Source organism: Podarcis filfolensis (assembly GCF_964270895.1).
Source record: "Podarcis filfolensis genome assembly, chromosome: 9".
Classification (NCBI taxonomy): domain Eukaryota; kingdom Metazoa; phylum Chordata; class Lepidosauria; order Squamata; family Lacertidae; genus Podarcis; species Podarcis filfolensis.
Genome location: NC_139610.1, coordinates 13,599,097 through 13,610,666, shown reverse-complemented (window position 1 = coordinate 13,610,666; position 11,570 = coordinate 13,599,097).

The following is an 11,570-nucleotide window of genomic DNA, read 5'->3' as shown; positions in this document are numbered from 1 at the left end:
CTATCCGGCTTCAGCCTGTTCGCTTGAAATCCAGGAAGGGTTAACCACCCGTTGGGGGAGTCCTGCTGATGCACATCAACTAGGAACTCCCCCAGGGTCACCGCTCGGGGGGCGTGCCTTAGGCCCTCACCTCCATAGGCTTTGGACAGGGCCACACCCCCCGGAATCCTTTATCGGACTACCCTTCAATATGCGGGGGAGGTGATGGCGCTTCCTCCCCCCCTTCCATCTACATAACAATACCAATGCCTAACCGCCAATACCAAGGAAGTTGTGACGATTTGCTATGAGGTAGGCAAAAAACCACGTGGCTGGTGCCAATTTGCCAAGTGGAAAAATTCCTACCAGGCCCCTTAACGGCGACCAACCGAGGTCCATAGCAAGGTCAAAAACGAAAAAACCTTAAAGGGCGGGAGGGTGGGAAACTGGAGCAGCTGGAAGCAGCAAAGAGGGAGATCCCAGGCCGCCCCTGCGTTAAATGGAGAAGGCCACGCCCCCCAGGCCAGCCGAATGGCTGACCAGGGGATGATGCGATCGGGATTCCCTCAATCGTGCGGAGGCTGAGAGCCAGCCCCCGCACGCATGGTGGAAGGGTGAAGCTCGCAACCCCACCTCCTTCTACGTCGGAAGTGGCTTTGTGAACCACCCTGAGATCTGCAGGTATAGGGCGGTATACAAATTTAATAAATAAATAAGATGGAAATTCACAGGTGTCAAAAAAAAGAAGAAGGTTATTTATGTATGCCACTACGGCTGCCTGTGTTTTGTTAGCTCCAAAATGGAAAATGAGCGAGGTCCCAACCAAAGAAGAATGGCAACTTAAACTGGTGGAATATGCGCAGCTTGCAGATCTAACTTATAGAATAAGAGAACGAGAAGAACATTCTTTAAAGAAGATTGGAAAATGTTTATTGAACATATGGGGGAAATTGTGTACAGCTGAAAATGCTGGCAGCATTAAGATAAATTCAACAGTAAATAAGTTTTGATGGAAGTAATAATGGAATACTGAATGGTTTAGTAGTTTATATAAAATATGCAGGGATTTATGCTACGCAAAATGAACCATGGAAAGAGAAGAAGGGAAGTCACTGATATTTTAAGGTTGTCTAAATGAATATTCTAAACAGTAAAACAGAAAATTTAATAAAAACAGAAAATTTAAAAAATATATATAACACAAATTCAATAAATAAATAAATACATGAATTGTATTGCAATACTGGACTAGATAAGACATTGTCTGGTCCAGCAAGTTCATTCTCGTGTTCAACGCACTCTGGGAATATGTATTCCGGATCTAAAGAGCTACTACCTGAAAACTCGGTAAGTTTCAACTCCTATTTATTTTGGCAGTGTTATAAAACAATCAGACTACTTATCCCTTCTTCCCTTTAAAAATGGGGGGAGGGGAAGAGTAGGAAGAAAATATTTAAATTTAAGGTTTGAAGTGGTTGGAAATCCAGGCCAGTAGGGGAGATGAGTGTCAGTTTGGAACACAACAACTGTATTTTTAATCCACGGCGCCAGTTGCGTTCCGTCTGAGCTTCACAGTTTTGCCAAACCCTTGGTTCATTCATGGCTAATCTGTGGGGTTTTCTCTGCTAAGTCTGAGCCTTGCAAACTCTTCCGACACCTCTAATGATGATCCTTGTATTCTATTACATATCTACAAATTGTAATGACAGATTTTTGACGCAGATGTTTTTGCATGATATTTGGAATGACACTTGACAGTTTTCAGTGGATACAACTAAACCAGAGTTGGCATACGTTAATTATAATATAATGCCGCAGTCATTTTGAGGAGCTTCAGGGGGTAATGACGGCATCAGCTGCTATGCTCAGCTTGAGCTAATTCCTATGAAAGCAATTCTTAGAAGGACTGTATACATTATTTGGCCTTTAAAATTACTATGCAATATTTATTTGTTTTAAAATTTCTATTTACATTATACAACCAACAAGTTGGACTCTTGGGTATGCATTTATATCGAATTTGTCATTTTTAAGTAGCTGGCATATGTTTCGCAGGAAGTCTCCCATCCAGACAATAATATATACATGTTTGCTTTGCCAGTATAAAATCATGCGTCTTTAGACCATTCTGTGGATTTTATAGAAGATGTGACAATTGTGAACACACAAGAGGTGCATTGAAATCCTATGACTGTTTCACACCTGCAGCACTTGTCATCAGCAGTCTCAAGTTATGACTGACATGCTTCAATGGGCTATGGCAGATTCAACACTAAAAGCCAAATGTTTATATCAAGCCAAACACAACTCTTTTTTATTGAGTGATTAATCCATTAAAATATTTAAAGGCAATTCTGATGATCTACCAGGGTCCTCATTCCATCGGCCAGACAATGCAAGTGGTGGACAGGATTGACCCAGCGTCCCAGCTCCTATTCCTGACATCACACAGAAGCTGTAGAATTTGAGAGTCTACCTAATAGTCAGCTGAAACCTCAGCAGGGTGCCAGCTTGAATAAAATATTGGGGGAGAGGGCAAGTAATCTCCAGCCAACATAATTGATCACAAGATGCGGTGCATGTCATTGAAATTCTACTCAATATTGATCCGGAGTAGATTCCAATGTATAGGTAGCAGAGTAAAAACTTGAACACGTTGCAGGCTTCCCAACAAATAGACCAGAGGCAATTGTATTTCATCCAGCAGAGCTTTACTGCTACTGAAGGCAAATGAGCATAACGATCACAAATCCAATACATTCAGGATTGGTGCTGTCCACAAGTAATCCAGTTCCAGCAGACTTAACTTAAACTTACAATAACTAGTCTAAACCTTAACACTACAGTGGTTCCTTGGTATGCATAGGTCTTGGTTTGCATACATTTTGGATTACAAACACGTCAAACCCAGAAGTGCATGACCCAGTTTGCAACTTTTTTTTTGGATTACAAACCTTTTTTATTATTATTACAAACAAATTTTTTTTGGAGGCCCCATTGGCGAAAGCCTTGGGTTACAACCTGTTTTGGTTTACAGATGGACCTCCGGAACGGATTATGGTTGTAAACCAAGGTACCACTGTATAGCATACTATGTACAGAACAGCACACCAGAAGGAAGAGAGATAGAAAGAGAAAGTGAAACCCAGGCTCCTTCTGGCCTATTATTATAGTCTCAAATCAGTCTCTTAAGCAATTCAGTCTCTTAAGCTTAAACCAAAAAAAGAGTATTCTCTATGAAATTGAATACAGTGGTACCTTGGGTTACATACACTTCAGGTTACATACGCTTCGGGTTACAGACTCCGCTAACCCAGAAATAGTACATCGGGTTAAGAACTTTGCTTCAGGATGAGAACAGAAATCGTGCTCCGGCGGCGTTGCAGTAGCAGGAGGCCCCATTAGCTAAAGTTGTGCTTCAGGTCAAGAAGAGTTTCAGGTACCCACCCCACTCACACACGAAAACAAAGATCACCACAGCCAATCACAAACAAACAACCACACCCTAGGCCAACCCTAACCTCTCTCACCACCAAAGGAACACAAGTGAACAGCACAAGCAACGCTGACACTAAACCCTACATACATTGAGCATAATAGAAACATCGCCATCCGACCCCACCCCCACCCATCTTCCCTCCCTCCACCCCCTTTTTTCTTTTTTCTTTTTTTTTCTCCCCCTAATGTCTCAACAAATGAAACGGATTTGTAAAAATGTTACATGGAAAAAATACAAGGCATTACACTTACTTCTGTAAAACAAGAAAATCTTTAATAAAAATTTAAAATAAAGGAGAGTTTCAGGTTAAGTATGGACCTTTGGAACAAATTAAGTAGTTAACCTGAGGTACCACTGTATCAATAAACATATCAAGATTAGACCACTGAAGAAGCCTGGAAAACTACCTTGGGAGTGTTCTACCTGCAAGCCCCAGTAAAAGGGCCCCATTGGGGGCAAACAGTGGCCTCTTGATTACTTGGACTGCCTGGGCGAAACAGGTGCAAAACGCCGGTACCCTGTGTACAACTTCGCTAACATCCATCTTAAAAAGAAAGAAAAAAGCAGAGACATCACCTTGCCAACAAAGGTCCGTATAGTTAAAGCCATGGTTTTCCCAGTAGTGATGTATGGAAGTGAGAGCTGGACCATAAAGAAGGCTGATTGCCAAAGAATTGATGCTTTTGAATTATGGTGCTGGAGGAGACTCTTGAGAGTCCCATGGACTGCAAGAAGATCAAACCTATCCATTCTTAAGGAAATTAGCCCTGAGTGCTCACTGGAAGGACAGATTGTGAAGCTGAGGCTCCAATACTTTGGCCACCTCATGAGAAGAGAAGACTCCCTGGAAAAGACCCTGATGTTGGGAAAGATGGAGGGCACAAGGAGAAGGGGACGACAGAGGACGAGATGGTTGGACAGTGTTCTCGAAGCTACCAGCATGAGTTTGACCAAACTGCGGGAGGCAGTGGAGGACAGGAGTGCCTGGCGTGCTCTGGTCCATGGGGTCACGAAGAGTTGGACACGACTAAACGACTAAACAACAACAACAACATCCATCTACAACTTCACTAGCATCTCTCGGTATTGTGAACAACATCAAACTTACCTTTTGTTGGTGTCTTCATGAACTTACCTAAAAAGATAAAGAAAACAAAAGACTGAGTTAAGCACTTGAAAAATCCATTGAAATCAGACATTGTAAGTTCATCTTAGGTTGGGTAGTTCACAAGTCTCTGTGGCTTTGAATAACTTTGTGTATTTTTCTCAGAAGTTTGATAAAGAATGTATAATCATTTTGGCAATTATTTTGTGTATATTAGTCGCCAACGTGTTGCATGAGTCGTACTACTTCTAACAGCAGCACAGGTTCCATTTTTCTAGCACTTATTATTATAGTTAGCATGATGTTAAGAGAAAGAGATAACAGAACCAGATTAAGCCAGCTGTACTCAACTTCTCTGAAGGTATAACCCAAACATCATGAACCTTCTGCTTGTTTCTTTCACACAGAGACGCTTTGAGAACCCTCTTGAATTAAGTAGAATAGGAAAGATCTCTACACATCAGATCGATACTTTCTGTACTAAGAAATGCAAACTAATATGCACACCATTTGAATGGCAATGCCCATCAACTTTTTGGGGGAGGGGCAGGGTGGCGTTTGCCTCCTAGGTGGGTCATAAGGAAAGGGTTAAAATGTGTGTGATGTGATTGGCCAGTGGGAATGCAACGGAGGAGTAAAAGTTAGAGTGGGAGGTTTTGAAAGTCAGTTGAGGTTTGGGAATTGGAGAAGGAAGAGGGAGGAATAGGCAGTGGGTTGGTCAAGTTGTATTGTGAGAGAGTGAGAGGAATTGTTAGGTGGAGTCAGATAGATAGTTGGGAATAATCAGTTTGAAGTTCTTAGCAATTAAGATGAAGAAACTGCCAAGAAAAACTAACTGAAACCATAAGCTTGTTCCTGCATTTAAAAATAAACTTGATTATTTGTTAATGTCAACATCTGTCTGGACTCCGTGTTTCCCTGTGAGAAACGGGGTGGTGGCAGCGAAGAACACAATCACAGTGGTGGCACAGGGTCAATAGACCGTCAAACGTCCGGGGGCCCTGTGTGATCGCCACAGGCAGTCTATGAACCTAAGGAGTGTGGTGGGAGAGACCACTGACGCTGGATCATTTAAATGGCCCAATTAGATATTGAAAAGGCAGACCTGTTTGCCAGGGAGCACTGAGGAGAGAAGGAAGCCAGGTGGGAGGAGGCTGAAATACAGATTAACATAACTGTGCAAATAATAAATCATTCTCAGAATATTTTAAAGCAAAAGTCCACACCCATTGCCCCCCCCCCCGAGGTATGGTATGTAAGATATACAGATTTGTCATGCCGATGTAGATCTATTTTTCTTGCTTGAGCAGTACTTTCTTCTACATTGAGAGCAAGCAGAGGTTCCCTTGGAATAGATTCTGTAGGTAATGGATGTAAAAGGTGGAGTGGGGCGGGGGTGGAGAGATGAATTGCAAACAGGTCCCAAAAGAGAATTTATTAATACAGTACCGGGGTCATGTGCTAAAGCTCTCTGGAAACACATTGCGGTATAGGAGAACTTGCATTTCTTAGTTGCCCAGCTGAAGGTACTTGCTGAAACATGTTGGACAATTCAACTGTGTTAATAACTTCTCCTTTGGAACCAGCTTAAAGTTCAGCACAATCCCTTTCACACATTTGAAGTGTAGTGACTTGTTTGCTACTGTAGAGAATGCTCAAATCTTAAACTGTATGTATTTGGTGGGGTTGACCGTCTCACACACTTCTCCAAGCCCATCTTAGGAAGTATCTTGGCAATCCTATGATCTATGATGGTTTTGTTGAATTCTATTAATTGTTTTTTTTGTTTTTGTTTTAATGGTATTATTAAAATGGTTATTAAAAACTATTAAAATGAGTCAATGTGCTGCTTCCAGTGGCATAAACACCCCGTCCCAACCTATGAAAATCACATTCCCTTGGCCTCACTTTCTATAAACACTAGTTTAGATACATGTGCTTCTTTGATTTTTATTAAGTTTTTATAAATTCTATTTTAGCTGGTCCCTTGTCAGCCTAGCAGCTAGCAAACGTCCATTTACCACAAACCTCTTCTTTTCTTGCAACTCCATTAAATTTTTTTGGGGGGTAGAGTGAATAGAAAGGAAAATCCTATGAAATAGCCCCATAGTTATTATTGGTGGCTATGCCTTGTCTAATCTTCTGACAGCGGTAAAAAAATTGTGGGGTGTGTGTGTGTGTGTGTGTGAGAGAGAGAGAGAGAGAGAGAGAGAGAGAGAGAGAGAGACACGGTATTTTAACCTTTCACTTTACTGCTGTCTTGTGCTTCAGCAATTCTCCCTAATATGAAGCATTTTAACCATCTTTAAATCTTGAGCTATTCTTACTTATGTAAAGACCTCGAATAACGTCTGCTCACTTCATAGTAAAATGAGAGGGTCATAACCTCCATTTAGTGGTAAAATCTTTCACACAAAAAGCACATTTCTCTGATTCTTACCAACAAATAACCTCTCTCATTCAATATCCTTCATCAATCCCCTTTTTTGTTATATGAGAGGAGGAGAGAAAATGAAGAAAAGCAATTTAGTTTTGACTCCTTGAATCTTATATAAATAATGTGTTGTTTTATGCTTGCTCGGTGTCCCTTTTAGACCTTCTGCACATGTACGCTGAATGTATAAAGGAGGAAGTGGGGTGGGATCATGCGTCTGGTTGAGTCTACCCCCTGATTCTGATCTGCCTTGTACTCTTTGCCCCAACCTTATCCAGTTAAAGAGCTGCAAAGTGTTCTCTATCTCCATACAGCTGCATGTGCTTCTTGAGAGCAGAAACCCTGCCTGAATGAGAGAGAGTTTGGATTTGATATCCCGCCTTTCACTCCCTTTAAGGAGTCTCAAAGCGGCAAACATTCACCTTTCCCTTCCTCCCCCACAACAAACACTCTGTAAGGTGAGTGGGGCTTAGAGACTTCAAAGAAGTGTGACTGGTCCAAGGTCACCCAGCAGCTGCATATGGAGGAGCGGGGATGCGAACCCGGTTCCCCAGATTACGAGACTACCGCTCTTAACCACTACACCACACTGGCTCTCTAAGTTCCCTATGAAGTTCCCTATGCGTGGAGTAAACATTGGCACACCACTGTGTCAGTGTTCAAAGGTTGAAGGGTAAGTGCACCCAAAGGAATTGCCATTTTCCATACCCACCCTTAGCTTTCAAAAGTTTCTACTCATAATGAGCATCCAATGTGTTTTCTGGTTCACCTTCCAATTCTCTCTCTCTCTGTTCAAGGCCTTCTGACTTCCCTTGAAAATCCTCAGATGCTTTCCCAAAAATTTGCTTTGAATTTCACTTCCTGTGACAACAGAGAAATGTGTGGAAGCCATCTGAGGAAGGTCAATAATCTGAGCACCTGATTACTTGTGACATTCCCATGTAGGAACAATGCCATAGACCCTCCAAGTGTACCTATTTTCCAAGAACAGTCCTGGATTTACAGAAGCCATCCCAGTTTCTGATTTGATCCTGGAATGTCCTGCTTTTCCTTAGGACATCCCTACTTTCATCAGAGAAATGTTGGAGGGTATGGAGTTATGCAACCCACCCCTGAGCCAAGGACATAAGTAACTATACAACCTTTAGAAGACACCTTGAAGGCAGCCCTCTATAGGGAACTTTTGTTTAATTTTTTTATGTTTTTATATATGTTGGAAGCCAACCAGGAAGGCTGGGGCAACCCAGTCAGATGGGTGGGGTATAAATAATAAACGTATGTTATTCTTATTATTGTGGGATAGGTAAAGGTAAAGGGACCCCTGATCATTAGGTCCAGTTGTGGCCGACTCTGGGGTTGCGACGCTCATCTTGCTTTATTGGCCGAGGGAGCCGGCGTACAGTTTCCGGGTCATGTGGCCAGCATGACTAAGCCACTTCTGGCGAACCAGAACAGCGCACGGAAACGCCGTTTACCTTCCCGCCAGAGCAGTACCTATTTATCTACTTGCACTTTGACGTGCTTTCGAACTGCTAGGTTGGCAGGAGCAGGGACCAAGCAATGGAAGCTCACCCCATTGCGGGGATTCGAACCGCCAACCTTCTGACTGGCAAGTCCTAGGCTCTGTGGTTTAACCCACAGCGCTACCCACGTCCCTTTATTGTGGGATAGGATGTCCCTACTTTCCTACGAAAAATGTTGGATGGGTTGATTCCAGATTGCGAGAAAAACTACCCATAGATAATTCCTCAACCATCAAATAAAGTGGGAAGGGAAAGAAATTGCATATACAGAGAAACAGGATGCACAGTGTGCATTTTCCATTGTTTATTTCCTCTTTTCTCTCTCTCCTTTACAGATAATTTATCCTGTTCTTCCCACTCTCAGCTCCTAGGGAAATGATACGAAAAATTTGACCACCCTGCTAGATGCATGATAACACACATATACACAGGATTTGCAAGATGTTGTAGTCATAAAGTGGTAAATGGCATGAAGAAAGCTTAAAAGGTGAAGTTACTCATATTATTAGATATGGGATAGTCAATTAATGATTACATGAAGATACTTTGTAACTTATTAAAACTTGGGAGTTAAACGTTATTGCTGCAGGTAGATTGATATATACACATGCAAACATCCTTAAAATACAATCCTTTAATCTCTTTTCAGGACAAATTTAGCAATAAAGAGTGAGAAAAGGTTTTAAAATAGAAAGTGTTATCAGCCAAATATATAACTTTACGGAGTGCACAGGTCTGATAGATACAGGAAAGCAGACATAAATTAGAACAGTCAATTTTGTTGGCGGTGGGCCCTTTGACAGATTCATGACAAGATGGAGGAATAATTTTTGTAAGAAAGAGAAGGTTGAAAGATTCATGATCCGACACAGAAAAATCAGTTTTATGGGGGGAAGCTGGCCTAGGAGATTTGTGATGGAAGCATTTTTTGAGAACTCTTAGGTGGATAGATGCAAGCTAAGAATAATTATGCGGCGTGATCCAAAGCATGCTTATTAGGAAGTCGTTCCCGGTGAGTTCAGTGGGAATTACTTTTCTATCAGGACTAGCCTGAAGTGGAGAGGGTTTACTTTCTAGTTCAAAGTCTTTGAGGTCAATGGAGTGTGCTGGGAATTAGAATGCCGGAACACAGTGCATTGTTGCATTGACCAGGTGAACTCAGAAGTCCGTCTTTTAGGATTTATTCCAGAATAAACTGTCCATACTTCCTCCTGGTTACACAGAGCCTAATAAAAAACAACCTTATTCCCTTTTGCACATGAAGAGAATTCTAAGGACTGAGGAAGCACAAACAAAAACAGACACAGTCCGTGGTAGATTACCAGGTTAGTTCCCAGCTCCTACTCAACTTTAAGGAGAGTTCTAGGACACAGATATAAATTATAACTAACCAAACATACTCATAGAGTGATACACAACTGTGACATCCCATCAGTGAAAATATTTCCACTTGCTCAATGGGACTTTCTCAGCTCTCCTCTCCCTGCATTCTCCCCAGTTCTGCTCCAGAGGGTTAGGGGAACCCCTAAAACAGATTTAGGGGTAATTGGTGGAAGGAAAGGGGCAGAAATTTCTTTGTGCAATCAGAAAACCTTGCACTCACATAGTATTCATTTAAAGTTATACTGAATTCCACCTAAAGTTGTTCTCTCTCATTTTCTTTGGGGAAAAATGTCCTTGTTTTTGACACTTTTCTCAAAATATCTTAACGAGCTTTCATTTTCATCTGAATTGCACATGCATTCAAAGAAGTCCTGTCACATCAGCATTGTAATGATATGCTGATATGAAGGTCTGCTTCTTCTTCTGTGATCACTCGTAGCTGAGTAAGATTGTCTTCCATAAAAATGGTTTTAACAGTGAGTCCGTAAGTGACTGTGGAGGCCAAGTGTGGATCCACATGTCCTTCCACAGTGGAGACAGAGGTTTCCAGGTAGGAGTTGATCACAGTGAGGATTTCCCAAGCATACCTTCCTCTTAGCTTGTTTCTGCCTTTTGTCCTGAGTCTGAGCATCTTCAAAGCCCACGACACCTTTGGCAAAGGCTATTCTCCAACTGGGGCACTCACAGGCCATTGTTTCCCAGTTGTCAGTGTTTATACTACTTTTTTTTTTAGATTTACCTTGAGGGAGTCTTTAAACCTATTTTGTTGACCACCAGCATTACACTTCCCGTTTTTAAAGTTCGGAATAGAGTAGCTGCTTTGGAAGATGATGATCAAGCATCCACATAACATGACCAATCCAATGAAGTTGATGTTGAAGAATCACCACTTCGACACTGGTGATTTTTGCTTCTTCCAGCACTGGCATTAGTTGGCCTATCTTCCCAAGTGATATGTAATTTTTTTTTGGAGATGCCATTGATGGAATCTTTCCAGGATTTGGAGATGGTGTTTATAAGTGGTCCATGTTTGACTAGCATACAGTAAGATTGGTAGTACAATATGATATGAAGGTATCCTCTTCTCAGTACCAGAGCTGCCCCCTTGGTCAGCACTCTATGTGTTTTGCCCCATTGACCCACACAACTTTATCCAGTGATGTTTCCTGACATGTTGAGTACTCCCTGAGTCATCTTATAGCATCATCTCATTTCTTATCCCATCCTATGGAGGCTGTCCTGTATCTCTTTGCAAAATTGAATGAACTAGCTTGTTGATCCACCATGATCTCATGTTCCTCTTTATCAAAGTCACTGCTGACAAAAGAATCAGCAGCAGCTCCAAAAACGCACAGCACACATTTTCAAATAGAAACAGCAACTCGAAATCAACACACACATACACACACACACGTCTGTACTTGTACTAGAAACCAGCTACCCTGAACCACTGACCCAGGAAAGCATTTGAAATCCCCTCCTTCTTTTCACACCACAACTGCAATCGGAAACATCTTCAGCTGTCATTGAAGCATACGTTCACTTCCTAACAAATAGGTTTTTTAAATTATTTTTTGCTGCAGTTAATTTAAAGTTCACCACTGTAAGCAAGCATTATTATTTGCAGACCTGCTTAGCATTAACACT